Raw genomic sequence first — 16,695 nt, 5'->3', positions numbered from 1 at the left:
TCAGCTTTGTGCATCGAAGCTCCTTTGGGCCAAGGAATTGTCCGAGATGTTCTCTGACGTCCGCCGAAGAACAGTTGGCGTCCAGACGTGTCACGAAGACAGCTCTGGAATGTCGCACAGACACCGATACGGCGGTAATTCCTCCATTCTTAGAACTTCCCTTAAAGAATGGCCGCTGGGGAATGGAGCCGGGGGAACGAAGTCCAGGGACCTTTCTCGCACTGTATTCCGGTAAGCCAGGCTGAGCCGCTGAGCGGCCACGGGCCAGTGGACCGGTCTCTCCCCTATCTCCTCCCTCGTCTCGATTGCTGTGAGCAGCCGAGCCACCGGCCCCCTCTGCCCGCGTCGCCGAAGCGGCAACGGAGGGAATGCCCGTCAGCAACTCCGTCGTCGTCTCGCGGAAGGCTCTGCCGCTCAAAGTTAACCGGCTCTGGTCACGTTGATGCTCGGGGGGCGAACGAGGAGTCACGGCGCACGCCTCGCTGAAGGAAACAGGTTCTTCAGACACCGTCGAGGTCGATTTCCCCTTGGGGAATGGGGCGGCTCCCCCTCCTCCCAGCACGGAAGCATTCAGATCATGGCGGCCCGCCACGGCAGCGGAAGGCGGGGGTACCCCGACGTACCTCGGGCGATGCCGGAGGTCTCGTAGCTCCGTCTGGATGTTGCGCAACATGACCGAGTGAATTTCGGAGCTCCTCGTCAGCTCGCTGCGAAGGCGAGCATTCTCCTCCCTCACAGCCGTCATCTGGTCCGTCAGGAAAGAGATGCCGTTCAAGGCGTCGGCCAGCAGGTCTCGGAGAACAGCCACCGAAGTCGCGGCGACCTCGCCGAGCCGGTCCGGGCAGGGTGAGTCCTGCTCGTCGTCAGGCCTAGCTTCGTCCGAGCTAGGACTATGCGTGCGCTCGACGGTGATGCAGTCGTTGCATATAAATGGGCTTACCCCAGTCATCATTCGTCCAACCTCGCTGTCCGGAAGCATGACACACTTCTTGTGCCAGCGTTTTCCGCACTCTTTACATCGGAGATACTTTTGTTTGCCGTAAAAAGGCTGAGAGCACCCGTCGCACTTGTCCTTACTGCCCGCCATCTTGCGAAGCAAGATGGCGGGCAGTATAATAATAATAATAATAATAATAATAATCTTTATTTGGACTCGTTGAGTCGCGGGTGGAGGGGCAAAGGGTAAACAAATTTTACCTGACGAGGCCCCACCACCCTGTACATAGCTCAGCAGCATGCAGCAGTAAACGCAAAGAAAACTATGGAGTCAATATCGTGTCCACATAACAATATTCTTATGCAAAACAAAAACAAAAAACAGTAATAATAAAATTACACACATATAAATAATAATATACATGCGACTAGTCATAGCAGAGTCTTCTGCTGCACGGCAGGAACGATGATGTCATCACGGCAACCATGGCAACCGAATCAAGGAGTTGAAGGGCCTGTTGTTACTTGTGATAAACCAATCACATATAGAGAAGACTATGAATATGACTCTTGTTCACTCGTGTTTGCTCTTCACTGCTAATAATTGGATAGGCTGCCACGCGGTGCATAAAACACGCGAGTTTCCCAGTGAGTCGCTGTTCGTTCATCGCAGTGAACCAAATTGACAACTCAGCGTGAGTTCGAAACTGCCCAGCATCCCAAACTCGCTTTTTTTGTGTGTGTGTGTGTGTGAACTGGCGTTTATACTTTATTTTAAAATTTTTGTGCAGGGTCGTGAAAAGCGTGGTAGAAAATAGAAACCAAAGCAGTTGAAATTGTGGTTTTAAGCGTAACTTAAATCATGATTTGAAGTGCTCCAGTTTTACTGTGATTATTACAAACACTTTTATAAAAATGTATTTGTTATATAAAGTTATATAAATATACTTCCACATCCTTGATCTCGCGAGTTTTTTTTTTTCTTTTTTGTTTATTTTGGCCTATATTTATCCTCCCTGGCCGTAACTTTACCTGCCACTCCTACAATATAAAGGGACGGTCAATTAGAATCCAGTTGAAAGTCCCTGAACTCAGTTTCTACTAGCGAAATTAGGCTTTTGTTATTGAAGCGATACGAATTTCTTCGCCATTAAGCAGGGATGATAGGTACTTCCTTGTCGCCATGGAGCTGGGCACGTGACATAAAAATCCCTCTTGGCCGCAGCCGCGGCCGCAAGATGAGCAAACCGCTCCTGGAACCCCTGAGTACCACATGACCCGCGCCGAGCTGCTCTGTCGGCCATGTTGTCGGCGAAAGACGCGGATCAAAGGATTGCGTTACTCTGCTCCGTAGGAGCTATATAGTGCTCTAGCGTCGTGCAGCCCACGGTACGTCGCCGTATTAAGAGTGAAGTGTACATGTGCATATATACTCCGCGTGATCTGTGCAACATTTTTTTGTTTGTTCGATCAACGTTTCATGTTGTTTGTCCGATGAACGTTTCACAGGAACGGGTTTCATGTTATTTTCTATTTTTAATATTGAATGTGTGCCTTAGATTACCCACGACCCTGAATGTACTTGGTACGCTATATCTGAACGCCACGTGACCATGAAAAAAAAAACAGTGAGTGCGACCGAAACCGGTCGATTGTCGACCGGCTGTTTTCGGGCGGAAGGAAAACAAATTTCGTGCCGCAAACTGTGTTCTGGGTGATTGGGCTCTTATTGGTCATGTTCAAATAAAAACCTCGGCGAGCGTAATTACTTAGCTGTCAGTGTCCTTTAAAAAGGACCGCAGTTTTACGCCAGGCACGTAAAACGGCAGTCAAGGGACGTTTCAACGAAGCACTCAGCAGCCACGGCCCCCATAATAAAAGTCATCAGCTTTATCAAAGTAATCGACTCCCTTTGCACACCTTGTTGACGTATCGGTTGGGGCTGTTTACGGAAGGTGTAGTCGCAAATAGAAATGGTCAAGGTTGTGGTTTGTCAGATTGACGAGGCGCCGCAGACAGGTCCTTACTTCTGCAATCAATAGGGACCTTTCGTACACCGTTTCGCAAGATAAAATCGTTGCTAACCTTCCGTGGCAATGAAGCCGAGGCCACAGAGCCACACCACACCGTTTCACTGCGCAGGTGAATATTGTCACACTTAAATATTTTGCTGTTTGTAACTTAACCAAACAAAAATATTTTATTTTTCGTTTGTTTTGATTTTAAAACTTTACCATAATATTAGTCAGGACGTGTCAAACGCCTGGCTTTTCTTTTCTTTTTATCTTTTTTCGAGTTTTCTTGATTTAAGTTTGTTGCAGGTTTTTTATTTACTAGTATAGGGCCAGATTGAACTTGGGAGACAAAAAAAAAGTATAAAAACAGATAGGAGATAGAGAGCGAGAGAGAGATACTGCTAGACTACCAACTATGAATTTAATGATTCTTCCTCTTCCTGAACTTTAACTATGTTTCTTCTTTCCTTCTCATCCTTAGAGCCGTATGCAATCGGATACAATCCAAGAATGAAATAAAATTATACAAAATGAAATTAAATGAAATGACAGCCACATACATTCCACACACTATCCCAGAATAAAAAAAAAAAGACACTTCAGCAGGATGTGACACGCCGCAAATACAGTTTTTCTTTTGTGGTGAGCTTCAGCGGGACTTGGCACACCGCAAATACTGTTTTTCTTCTGAGGTGAGCTTGATAGAAGGCACGCTAGCGTGTTTCTTTATTTCCTTCGATCGCCATGGTCTCCAGCATCTGTCGTGCATAGGGGTTTTTGTTTGTTGCGAGGGTGGTGATGTTGCAAAAGGCTGCGCTGCATTTACCGCTCATTCACACTGGAAGCGGATCCGCGTTCGCAAAGCGGTTGCGAACGCGGTTGTATAAAGATCCAGTACAATTGCACGCGCACTCGATGACATCAAGTGCACGTGCAATTGTACTGTATCTTTATACAACCGCGTTCTCAACCGCTTTGCGAACGCGGATCCGCTTCCAGTGTGAATGAGTGGTTATAGTTACGGCAATTAGCTCAGATAGTCCACTGTAGTTTCTCTTGAGAGATGCTGCATACTAACATGCTCTATCATTAATACATCTGCCAGTCTGGCCTATGTAGCATTTGCCACATGGTAGGGAGATATTATAAACAACCCCTGTTTCACACGGGGCGTATTGTGTCCTCTGAGATATGTTGGCAATTTTTCTTTGGTTGGTGTTGCGGTTTACTCAGCGCACATGAAATACACTTTGTTTAGTGCAGAAGACACGGCTTTAAAGGGATACTGAACCAAGGAATTTAGTGTCCATAATAAGTGGCGCACGTTCTTCCCCCCAGTCAGCAGCCACCGGTGTGCGCAAGCACACGCAACAAAAATTACGTCAAAGACCTCTATTTGCGGTTATAAGATGACAGTGAAATGTATGGGCTTCGGGACAAAGGAGAATAAAGAGAACTTGTTCATCTACATAGTGGTGTCTGGTGTAAAAGGTAAGCGATTAATTGGTCTAACAAGCACGTAGCTTTCGCTTGTAGAGATGAAAAGCCTGTCTTTATTCTCCTTTGGCCCGAAGCCCATGCATTTCACTGTCCTCTTTAGCGCGAATGGAGGTCTTTGACGTCATTTTTGTTGCGTGTGCTCGCGCACACCGGCGGCTGCTGACTCCTGGAAAAAACGTGCGCCACTTATTATGGGCACTAAATTTTAGGGGTGAAGCTTCTTAGGGTCTAGCCTTGTCCGTCCAGCGTCCGTGCTCACATCGATCTTGCTGGTGCTCGTGCTCGTGTGCTCGTGAGCTCATGTGTTCACGGGCTCACGTGCTCGTATAGAGCAAAAAATTAAAAAAAAAGAATGAAAAAAAGAAAATGTTCGCGCAGTCGACAGGATTCGGTCCAGTGCAGGGAGACCCCAATGGATTTCTAGTCCATCGCCTTAACCACTCAGCCACTACTGCGGGACGAGTAGGGGGCTCTGAGATGTGGTAGCAACTCAAGCTGGGGATGTCATGGATGAAACGTTGCATGTAGCCACTCAACGTCTATACAGGAGAGGGCGCTGCGGTCAAAGGCGTATATAATCGCGTTAAACTTTGCATGCATTGGCTCAACGTTTATCGACAAGAGGGCGCTGCGGTCAAATGCTCCAATACCGCACATTTTCTTTCTGTCACGGATGAAAACGAACGAAAGGCTCGGCATGGTGCGGCCACGGTGTGTACGGCTCAGCGTCTACGCAGAAAGGCACCACCAGAGCTTCGCCCCAATCAACATCAGTCACCACGCGGAGATGCGGTCAATTTTTGGTTCAGTATCCCTTTATTGCCCTGCCTCACGGCAATCTTTTTTAATCTATGGATCATACCATAGATGTAGGATACTTCTGAGATTTTTTGTTGAGTTTTTTTCGTCTCTGTATCCGCTCATTTGTGCTTCAGTTTTGTGCAGATGTTTTCACACACGCAAACCGGAAAACTAATCATCTACTCAAAATCACGTAGTCGGGAAATCGGCTTGTTAAAACTTCGCCCAATATTGTGATTGCAGGATTTGTTTAAGACCGATACAAGAGCAGTATTAACAAAACTTCGCAGTGCAGTTTTGGAATGTCCGAATGCAAAAGAAGGAAATTCTATGATCTTGGTTCATATTTCCAACACACGTTATTTCATTAAATTCCAGTGTGAAGTCTAGGAACTTTATGGGCCTATTAGCGGTTAGTGCTGAACAAAACAAGAACTTACGTTGTGGACGTTTGTGGGGTTTAAATAAGTGAAAAACAGTTGTCAGCTAGAAAGAGAATATTGTTCGCACACCAGCTCGGAGCACGTGGAGCGAAAGCTTGCGCTGCAGAACCCAGGGATCCTGGGTTCGAGCCCCAACCCTGCCCGTTTCGATCTGGATGAGCATCGTACCAGCGTGCGGTCGTGTATCACTACTGCGTGATGCACGTTAAAGACCCCAGGCTAGCGGTTGTACCGCACTGGCTAAAGTTCTCATCTACAGCTGGGAGACTCGTCGCCCCTGTGAGGCAGACCAAATTCTAGGCTGTATAAACACACACACAACCCAATTATTATTAGAGAATATTGTTTTCTTTCTTGCTGACAATTTTAGAGCGCAGCTCTTAGGCGTCCGTTCCAGCTTGAGCGGCGTCGGCGTCGCCGTCGGCGTAACCGCGCGGTGCATTATGGGAGGCGTGACGTTACTGATGACGTCATCAGTGACGTCATCGGCATCGCCATCGTCATTGTCACTGATGACGTCATCAGTGAGATCATCGGCCACCGCCATCGTCATAGTCACTGATGACATCATCGGCAACAGCATCGTAACTGATGACGTCATCAGTGACGTCACTGATGACATCATCGGTATCCGCATCGTCATCATCATCACCACTGAGGACGTCATCAGTGACATCACTGATGACGTAATCTGCATCGTCATTGTCACTGATGGCGTCATCGGCATCCGCATCGTCATCATCACTGATGAGGTTACTGATGACGTCACTAGTGATGATGACCTCAACAGTGACGTCAGTGGCGACGTCCTCGTCATCGTCACGTGACCTCAAAGGGGTCACGTGACCCCATGAGGTCACGTAACCCTGATGACGTCACATGACCCCCATGAGGTCACGTGACCCTCGTGAAACGGCGGCGACGCCGCCCGGAGGGAGGAGTAGCAGACAGGATGAGGACGTGAGGAGGAGGGAGGAGGGGCATACTTTCCCCTCAGTATCCTGTCCCCCTCCTCCTCAGCAGCTGCGCTCTAATTCGACGTTACGGGGAGTCGTAAACGGCTTTAATTTTTTTTTCCACTGGAAGAGATGCTGCAGGCGCCTACAACATCATTTCTCGTTTTGACTATATTAGGCTTAGGTGGATGTCGGCTCATAGAGACATTTGGTTTTTTATCAGTTACCTTTTAATCCAGAAAACGTCATGTTTTTAAACTTTCGCGTTTTATATCCGAACCGCTAGCGTCACACGCTCGCGGAGTTTGGGCTTTATTGGATGCAAATTTTATTTACCCGGACCGAAAGACACAGTTCTCTTTTCTCTGGAACTCCCTGTATATTGCAGTCGAGTGACCAATGCAAAGCTTCGAAGGGAATTACCATAGTCGCCGACATTTTTAGAAACGCAAGGTGTGGCGAATGCCGGACATATTAGGATGGCCGGCAGCCGAGAAGGATACCAAAGAACGCATCGCGAAGAAGGAATGATTAACTTAATAAGCCCCGCCCCCAGTTTCTTGAACTGTTGTGACTATAATTATAATCATAATTCTTTTGACGTGTCCACGGATAACTCAAGGACTTCAGTGTGGTACACGACAAATACGAAGCAACTCTAAAGGAAGAAAAAGAAAAAAACAATAATCCAGCTACACAAGTAATAATGGCATCGAGATTGCGGTCAAATGAAATTGCATCACGAAATATTTCAAGGTTAGGTCAATCACACTTGTGAAATTCAGGTTTCATTTGTGTTCTTTTTTTTTTACTTGAAATCTAATAACAAAAATCTCTGTAAAAGAAAAAAAAAGCTGTATTATGGTTAGCAGTTTAGCACGCAGTGGAATGTGAAAGCAGACGGAGTTCAACCAGACAGGTGAGTGTATACGAATCATTAACATTTTTACGCAAAAATAAATTATCACGATAACGCCGTGTACCATACAAAGAACATAAACGAAGTTCCCTAAGTAACGCGTCGCAACTGTATAATACAAGTTGCGTCAAAACTTCGGCCGCACAAAATATCAATAAATTTAGTGTGCTTCTTAACAACCTCAATTGAACATGACGCAGTAAAGCTCACAGAATTCCATACAACGGATGCAAGTGGTCCGACTTGGTTCTAAATATAGTGGAGAGGTTAAAGTAAACCAGGGGGTACCTTAGGGAAGTGTACTTAGCGCATTATTTTTTTTTAATTTACACTTTAATGAGATAACCCAATTCAAACTAACAACTAAACTTTTTCGTCTCAGTTTGCAGATAATACGGTAATTGTATACGCCCACAAAAAAATATGCAAACGCCGGATGGGAGATTCAAAAAGACATTTTCAATATTCTTTAATCGTACTGTAAAAAATCAAATAATCGTAAATTTCCCCAAAGCTCAACTGTTCTGCTTCCGAGACACAAGAAAAAGAAAATTGAAGCACCAACTAAAATACCCGAGAAAAGCTGTAACAAGTGTTCTTGTCAGGCACTACAATACATCGACGATGCAAAATACCTTTTAATGTACATTAATCATCATCTTAAATGGAAAATTTATGTAGGACAGATATGCAATAAATTAAGAATATTGACGGCTTATATATTTCATGCTCAAGATATAGTTCCCTATTCCGGGAAAATCGTTATTACAATATGAAGAAACTGTTTACGGGCACTGTGCGAAATATCTGCAAATGAAAATCATAATTATTCAAAAGAGGATATTTAGAAAGGTTGGACATAATAAAGAAGAAAATTATTTTACTAAGTAGATGAAAAAATGAATTAGGAATGTTTTGCTTTAGTGATAGACTGAAGTATGACATAGTAAGAAAACATTTTTAAACAATAAACATAAAACAAGAGCTGTTAAAGAAAGAACGTTACGATTAGGGACAAAATATGTATAGAGCCCTTTATAAAAAACAAAATATGGAGACGCAACAAGAAAATACTACGCGCCATAACATTTTAACAAATAGCCTGAAGATATAACTCAATGCAAAAACCCGCACATAATAATAAGAAACCAAACTAAAAAATTTAATCGCTGAGGAGAGAAAAAAAGGTAACAAATTATAAAAAAGGTCAGAATTAAAGCTGACCACCCTTCCGACTGTGACCCTCATTATAGAGATTTATTTTTCCATTGTGATTTAATTATAAATTGTTCCACCTCAGATTGTGAATAAACGTTGTAAACTACCCTTGATATTACAAAAAATTGTGCGTTTTGGTTTTTAATTTAAGCTCGTATAACAAAACTTAACATGTGTAGTATTTGCGTATTTTACGGGCTATAGACCGCACCCGGTGTATACTCCGCAGGGGAAAATTTTGGGTAAAAAAATAAAGGTTTTTGCTTATATAGTCCGCGCCCTGAGCATAGTTCGCACGCCGTGTATAGTCCGCACATGGTGCTTGGTCAACATGAAAATATTCTTATGCACGGCACACCTTGACAAATGTCTGCTTTCTTAGCTCACAAAGAAGCTTGTATTTTGGATAACTCATCACTAACATACTCTTTCATTTCCAAAATTCGTCGCGTCTCGTCATAATGAACGATCTCGAAAAACGAAGTTTTGTAAAGTCCGCGCGCCTAGGTAGTTTGAACAGCCTGAAATTTAAACTTTTAAACACGTACACATGGATAAAGTCAGCGAAACAACGTGAGGAAACTGTAGAAGAATACAGGAGACAGGATGGACGCTGAACCTGCAACTCAATATTTCACGCAGAACAGAAAAAGGAAGGAAATTACGCTAAACTAACAGGCACTTGCTCATGGTACGTTAACACTAGGGCGCGAGGCAATGGCTTTTCCACAACGACGCGTTTAAAAAACAAAACTTCCTTTGCAGACAGAGTAGCAAATGAATGGCTCACGCAGAGCTCCAACCGACCTTGAATGATATAGGCCTAGTAAATTACGAGGCCTATATCATTTAAGGTCGGGGAGCTCTCCATCTGTTACTTTGTCTGCAAAGAAAGTTTTGTTTTTAAACGCGTCGATGTGAAAAAGCCATTGCTATCGTGCCATGAGCAAGTACATGTTAGTTATATGTGATTTCCATTATTTTTTTCTTCTGGGTGAAATATTGAGTTGCGAGTTTAGCGTCTATCCCGTCTCCTGTATTCTTCTACAGTTTACTCACGTTCTTTCGCTTACTTTAACCATGTGTACGTGTTTAAAATTTTAAATTTCAGGCTGTGCGGACTACCTTCGCTCGCGGACTATACAATTTTTTGAGATCGTTCATTATGACGAGACACACCGACGAAAAAGGACAACAGGAGTTCCTGTCTTGCTGTTGCTAGAAACAGTGGGTTCCAAGCTTCAAAACGGGAACCCGCCTCATCTTAGCGTCGATGTAACAATGGCGGCAGGTGGAAAGATTCTTCACCGTAGATTTACTCAGAAAGGAGGCCTACTCGTAGACGTTGCTGAAGAAGCCGCTGTGAAACGTTCACTCAAAGTCACCGAACTCTGCGGCGTCGCCGTCGAAGCGTCTCTTCCGAGAGCCTACACACAGAGCAAAGGACTTATCAAAGGCATACCTGGATGGTACACAGTGGAACAGCTGGCAGAATATCTTCAGCCGTAAGGCGTGGTTGCAGTCAGAAGACTTTATCGACGAAATGGAATCACAACAGAGACAACTCTGACAGACAGAATGGTCCTCTCCTTTCGCCTAAATTCAAAACGACCATCAGAGGTGAGCCTTGGCTTCTCAACTCACCGCGTTCATGACCAGACCGATGCACCCCCGAGGTGTTTCAAATGCCGAGCAATAGGACATATGGCAAAATACTGCACAGGCTCCCTCACATGCAAGAAATGCAGTGAACCATATCCCCACCGCGACTGTCCTAAAGATGTCAGGAAATGCACGAACTGCGGTGACCCTTATCCCGCAAATTATGCGAACTGCAAAGTAGTACGCCTTGCAGCCCTGGCGCGCACGAATGCGCTTCTGCGTGGCTCAATTCAGCGACCTGATTAAAAATCACCAACAGAATCAGCTCCTCCAAGCTCGCACGACGTTGCTGAGACAGCACCGACCCCAAGGTTCACGAAGGCAGCAAAATAGAAAATAAAACCCCACGCTATAGGGTGCCTAGATCTGCGTCTGTCACAGGGTGAAGACACTCATTGTTGTATTGAAAACTGCCTGCGCATGCAAAATGGGCCTTAAAATGGCGCCAAAGCACCCGGCAGAGCTAAGCGCTCGCTCCGAACGAGACCGAAGCGCGTGCATTCTGGGGACAGAAATGGCCCAGATGCCACCACTCTAAGACAGACGTGGCGCCTGTGTATGGAGGCTCCCTACCACAAAACAAACAAATTAGTCGTTAGTTGTTTATACAGCAGGAGTTTAGTCTGCCAGAACATGGCGACATTGTTACCCACTGTAGATGAGCAATTTAGCCAGCGCGGTACAACCGCTAGCCTGGGGTCTTTAACGTGCACCACGCAGTAGTGATACACGACCGCACGCCGGTACGATGCCCATCCAGATCGAAACGGGCAGGGGTGGGGCTCGAAACCAGGATCCCTGGGTTCTGCAGCGCGAGCTTTCGCTTCACGCGCGTCGAGCTGGGTGTGCGCTTTGGCCCACTCGGCCATTGATCCCCCTCGGCTCCCTACCACGCTAGACTACGGAGCGCCACTTCTCGACAGATCTCGGACGAAGAGGAAGATTTTACGTCTGTACTTCGGCACCAAATTGACAACGCGAATCACGCGCATGATTCGTCATCACGAGACACCCAACAACAGCTTCAGCACAAGGCACGACGCTACAAGAGTTATAGCACCGCCTTGGAGGGACGCCCAACAGAAACAAATCGGCCTACAGTAACCATAATTCAAGCAATTTTTTCCACATTTCTTTATGTTCTCATGAACATGCCACAAGGACGTCATTGGGAAGCACTTCAAGGCATTCTACAACTAGAGAGCATGATTCTCTCGTTGTAAAAATACAGTATCACTGCATCTCAATTTAAAGTGGCGATGCCTGCAGACTACATAAATTATGTTGTGCCTACAATCCTTTAATGGAACTGTAGGGGACTCCAAGCCAAGATTTAAGAATTATCCTTGTACATACAGGGGGTCCCGATCCTCATCCTTGCTTTCTCGGAGGCAGGACTTCCCAACAACAGTTCGATTACCGGTTACGAGACTTACTGCTGTCCTTCAATTTCTACATATCCTAATGGAAGTGCGACATATTACGTTCGTCGTGAGTTACCTAGATGTCAAATTCCGACTGATTCTTTAAATGTTGCTGACGCCGAGTTTGTCACTGTGAAGGTGTCTTTTAAGAAAACCACCGTTACGGTTATGTCCATTTACATCAGGCCAGGCAGAGAATGCGACATGATGGACGCCTTTGAAGACTGGTGCAATCAACACCAGCCAAATTTAGTGATTTGCGGTGACTTTAACGCGCACCATACGCTTTGGGGAAGTGATTCAATTGACAACCGAGGACGAAGGCTAGAAGAACTATTCTCAGCTACTCAACTGTCTATAGCTAATACAGGCGGCCCAACTTTTTCAGGCCACCTTCCACATTTTCAGCTCTCAATGTTACAGCTTATAATCTCACTCTTAATAAGCTTTCTTGGAAAATTGCTCCGGACACTATGTGCAGTGACCATTTTCCTATCTGGATAACTCTGCCCGAATGCAGCAAGCCAAACACAAAATCGTACCGAGCGACAAATTGGGACGAGTTCCGAAATTCTGTGAGTAAATCGACAGCTCCCATTGTCACAACTATACTTTGCGCCCTGATGTTAAACATCAAAAGTTGTCCGCCTACCAGACCACTTCCCCTCACCGGATTTAAAACTACTTAATTTCACCGCTGCGGGTCGAGGAGCCCAGCGTTGCCTACGAAGTCACCGAACTTCCTCTAATCGCACGGTATTTAATCGTATTTCGCCCATACTTAGAAGATATGCCAATCATTTAAGACGGTCACAACGGTGGAACTTCTGCGATGAAATGAGTGCGCACACACCGGCGAATAAGGTATGGAAAATCACACGATCTCTCACCGGTGACAGATGCCCCATTCAACCTTTTGAAACACTCGCCCTCGCTATGACTAAGACAATGAAAGAACTTGCAGAATATTTTCCTCGCACTTACGAAGGAAAACCCACAGTACCACCACTGCCGCCCATGTCAAATATTTCCAGCAATCCACTTGACGACGCCTTGACTACCTCTGAGTTCACAAATGCCTTACGTCAATGACGTCGGTGCAGTGCTACAGATCGGGATGGCATATCTTACCAAGCACTTCAGAACTTACCCATAGATGGGTTCACTGGACTGTTGCAATTCTCTAACTCTATCTGGATGACTGGAAAAATTCCGGAAGAGTGGAAAATGTCAATTATCGTCCCAATTCTAATGCCTGGGAAGCCGTCGTACGATCCGTGCTCTTACAAACCCGTGGCCCTAACAATATGTGTTGCGAAATTAATGGAACGTATGATTCATAACAGGATGACATGGCTCCTCGAGAAACATCAGTTGTTACTGAACGAGATGAGAGGGTTCCTCTAAGGTCTCTGTGCAACAGATAGTATTCTTGACTTAATCAGCAGCATAGAGGATGCAAGGGCTCGGCGACAAACTACGCTTGCAATCTTTTTTGACGTTGAGAAAGCTTTCTACACCGTAAATGTTGGGAGCATTCCTAGGCGGCTTACTTTTATGGGCATCACCGGCCGTATTCAGACATTTCTGGCAATTTTTTTACCCGGTGGGCAGTTTCAGGTTCAACTGGGAACTACGTTGAGCAGCATACATGGGAAATCTAGAGGCCTTCCCCAAGGTAGCCGTCCTCAGTCCAATACTCTTCAACCTCGCCATGGCTGGCCTGCCGCAACAGGTTCCACGTAGACCGATAAGAGTGAACTGTTCTATCTACGCGGATGACGTATGCCTATGGGCCAGCCACTTGAGACGCGACATACTCCGCCGATCACTGCAACCAGCAATAACCTCTGTTCAACTGTACCTGGCTACGGTCGGACTTAAAATTTCGGTAAGCAAGACTGCTGACATGTTCTTCCCACGTATTCAGAGGTGGTCATGTCCTAACATTGACTTATACCTGGGAGCTACGACGATTCGGCGAGTCACAAGATACCGCTTCCTTGGAGCAACCCTTGATACAAGACTACAGGGAAAACCCCAGGCGGACGCCATAGCAACCGCATCAACCAAATTTACCAACGGAGTCTTTCGACTAGGAGGTAAATCGTGGGGGAATTCCCTTTCCTCAATGCTTCGATTGCACGACACCACTGTGATGGGGCGCATGCTGTACGCCCTCCCATACACCAAACCTTCAAACACCCAAATGTTTCGTCTTGAACGTATTCAACGCCAAGGCATTCGTAAGGCGCTTGGCGTCCCTCAAGCGACATCAAACGAAGAGGTGTACTGTGAGAGTGACACACTACCACTACCACTCCGCATTACTAGAAATCTCATGCTACAGCTCATACGACTGCATAAATCAATACCTGGAACTTACCTTATAAGACGCCTAGCAGAAAGAACAGAGTTAAGGTTCAACCGTCCTTTGAGAACAGTATATCTGTTGGACCGACTATTACATAGCTCGAAACCTCTTGCCTATGCAGACTATCCCCCCTGGCGCCAGACACGTTATTGTACCAGGAGCATTTACCAGGGATTCGCAGAAAGAAAGACACCCCAGACATTGTCCTTCGAAGAGTCGCTGAAGAGGCCATCGCACTGCTATACCCGGAAGCACTTAGAATATTCACCGACGGCGCTGTACACCGAGCTTGACAGAGCGCAACAGCTGCTTTTGTCATTCCTGCAATGAACACTAGATGGAGTGGCAGATTTGACAAACTAGTTTCATCAGCAACAGCTGAAATGGAAGCCATGAAAAAGTCTCTATCTTTCTAGTGTCACAAGTAACGTTGCGTGGTATAAACAACAGGTTGTTCTTATAACAGACTCTCGTACAGCACTCCGTAGGCTTGAGACACCTGAATGACCCATGAGTTCTCTCGGAGAGAAGCCTCACCGTACAGTTCCAATGGGTACCATCATGCTTTGGAATTCCTGGAAATACTGAAGCTGACCAGCTGGCTGGGGAAGCACACAACCAAAACCCCGGCATTAAAAGCCCAACAAATTTCAAGGACTCGCCTTGTCTGGTCAAAGCCCACAATGAAAATCTCGCTCCGTCAAGCCAAACGACACATCAGCCCTGCGTTACCAAAGAACTGTCCCGCGCTAATAACACCCTCCTAATGCGACACCGAACGAATAGCGCGTTTACCAATTATTTTCTCCATAAAATCGGCATCATGGACAGCCCTATTTGTACCACATGTGACGAAGAGGAAACTATTGAACACGTTGTCCTGCGTTGCAACATTTATAATATACAGCGATATGAGTTCCTCCAAGAACTATCCGAATTTGGCATTACGGCACCGAAAATAGGTGACATGTCAAACCCGACTGGAGCTACACGCCGGCGTCGTGCACTTAACTGCTACTAAACTTCCTCGGCGCACCCGGCCTGTCGGAGAGGCTGTGACAGAGTACATCAAGCCAGAGACGAAATCTTTGTCCTTGTTGGCGCCAGGCGTGCCCATCTGTGTGTGTGTGTGTGTGTGTGTGTGTGTGTGTGTGTGTGTTTGTGTGTGTGTGTGTGTGTGTGTGTGATTCACAACATCATCCATAGTCACTCTTACTCCCTTTCCCCTCGCTCCCTTTTATCTTTTTTTTTTTTAGAAACAGTTCTGCATCTTGGCAAGAACAACTTCTCCTCCCCCTTTTTTTTCGCCTCTATGGTAACCCCCTCCCCCACCCTCATGTATTCTTCTACAGTTTGCTCACGTTGTTTCTCTGACTTTAACCATGTTTAATGCTTACCAACTAGCCCAGCTCACTACCCTTCTAAACACGTACAGTCCGCGGACTAGAGCCCGAAAAATAGGTCCAACTAAACTATTAGGCAGTGCCGGAGGCGCAAATTAAGTACTTAACCATGACTGTGTTTACCTGACAATGTACCTGCTGCTCCCCATCGACAAGCCTTATTGCCTTATGTGGGCATAAATTGTAATATGTTAAGAATGAAAAATAAAAATGTATTCTATTTTATTGCACTGTATTGTATTGTTAAGTCAAGTTTCGCGCGGATAAGGCAACAAAACAAAATTGAACGTTGCATGAGTACGAAGAAAATTGTTTTGTGAACTGAGAAATCGCCCCCAAGGTTCACATGGAGGCGTCAGAAATGACCGATACATAATAATTAAACGTTAACGCCGAATCAAACATGAACGCAGAAGTCACGCATACCACTAACAGGTTTGATGACGGTGCTATCAAAAACGTAGCTGAACGCCAGTGGATCTCGCTTCCTGCACACCCTTTTGTTGTTGCTTTGTTATTGAGTTCATTAAGCACGAGATCATTCATGAAACGACACTTGGGAACATTTGCCTGCAGTTACGCTAAGCCACAGTTACAACCATTCATAGCCTCCTCTATACTCACAAAGCCTGGCAGTTCGACGACGGAGCCGTAGAGTGCCCGGTCGCAGATTTGGAGCGCGAAGATCTGGTAGCACAGAGCATTTCTCTGGGGAACCTGATTGTCAATGCACAGCTTTTGCAGCGGTAAGGACACAAAACATGGTTAAACACTTTAAGAAAAGAAGCGGTGGCGCCAGGGACGCTAGGAGCACGAGCGGACATGCCATCGCTCGGGAGAAGTGCGTTTCGGCGTCTCGCCGCAGCGGGGCGCCAGTCACGTGGCTCTACTCTCATCCGTTGCTCTACTATACTATACTGACAAAGCCTGGCGATCTGACAGGCTTGGTCAGTATAGAGGAGGCTATGCAACCTTATACTTGCACTGACAACGTCCAGCGGTTCTGAAAGTTAAAGTTACGGGCGCACGCGCGCTCGGGCATTT

General features: G+C 45.9%; 1 pseudogene; it reads right to left on the bottom strand.

Annotated features, from left to right (window-relative positions):
• Positions 1 to 420: 420 nt before the first annotated feature.
• On the bottom strand, positions 421 to 1,011 carry LOC115331918 (annotated as a pseudogene).
• Between the last annotated feature and the right edge of the window lie 15,684 nt (positions 1,012 to 16,695).

This window comes from Ixodes scapularis, unplaced genomic scaffold (genome assembly GCF_016920785.2).
Source record: "Ixodes scapularis isolate PalLabHiFi unplaced genomic scaffold, ASM1692078v2 ptg002013l_1__unscaffolded, whole genome shotgun sequence".
NCBI lineage: Eukaryota > Metazoa > Arthropoda > Arachnida > Ixodida > Ixodidae > Ixodes > Ixodes scapularis.
Note: the sequence above shows the minus strand (reverse complement) of the source record. Positions and strands in the feature narration are given on the sequence as shown.